A 1,087-nucleotide genomic window follows, 5' to 3' on the forward strand; every position below is an offset into this window, starting at 1 on the left:
AGACAAAATCCTGGCAATCTTATATCTACTTTTCCAGTGAAATTCTTCACTGATATCGAAAAGGTGAAAACAAGCAAACAGGACACAGTAGTGTGTCGATAAGCCAGCTGGAGGAGATGTCCTCCTGGGGCTAAAAGCAACAGTAACATCCACCCCTAGGGGTCAGCCACACTTATGTGGCAATATACTACACTTTATCGTGCAGTTACTGTTAATACTTCATTTAGAGAATTAACATATATATATATATATATATATATATATATATGTACGTGTGTACATGAATATAGATAGCTATGTCCTTGCGGATAGTTATAGGCAATCTTCTAACTATTAGCCTAGATATTTCTGCGTCAGTGTTTGTGTGACTGCGGGAGTGTGCGTTTGAGCAGCCGGGAAGTTTGCATTTCCTTGTTCATACAGCCATATATTTATGTACATATCGATATATGAAGAATGGAATTCACAGCGGAATACATAGTTTTAGCAATAATATGAAATTAATATACATTTTAAATTCAAATTGGCTGAACATTACGCATTTTAATACAATGTATCCTAAACAATTTAAGAATATACTCCGCAATATAAGCGTAATATGTGACGATACAATTAGGCTATAACGATATTTGCTAAAATTCTTTGCGAACGAATACGCATATATTTGCACCCAGAGAAACAGTCACACGTGCGCGCACAAATACATACGTAGGCAAACGTACATACATATATTCACATGTGTGTATATACAAATGTATATATACGTTGATAAGCACATATAAGTATGCCTCTGTTTCCCTCTTTCTCTCTCTATCTCTTTCTCTCTCTCTCTCTTTCTCTCTCTCTCTTTCTCTCTCTCTCTCTCTTTCTCTCTCTCTATCTCTTTCTCTCTCTCTCTCAATAAATATATTTGCATGTCTGTATAAACCTATATGTCTAAATGATACATATCCTTAAGTGTATGTATATATGTATGTCATACATATATACATACAATGTATACTGCATATATGTGTGAACATATATATATATATACATATATATATATATATATATATATATATATATATATATATATATATATATA

The sequence above is a fragment of the Octopus bimaculoides genome, chromosome 19 (genome assembly GCF_001194135.2).
Source record: "Octopus bimaculoides isolate UCB-OBI-ISO-001 chromosome 19, ASM119413v2, whole genome shotgun sequence".
Lineage (NCBI taxonomy): Eukaryota > Metazoa > Mollusca > Cephalopoda > Octopoda > Octopodidae > Octopus > Octopus bimaculoides.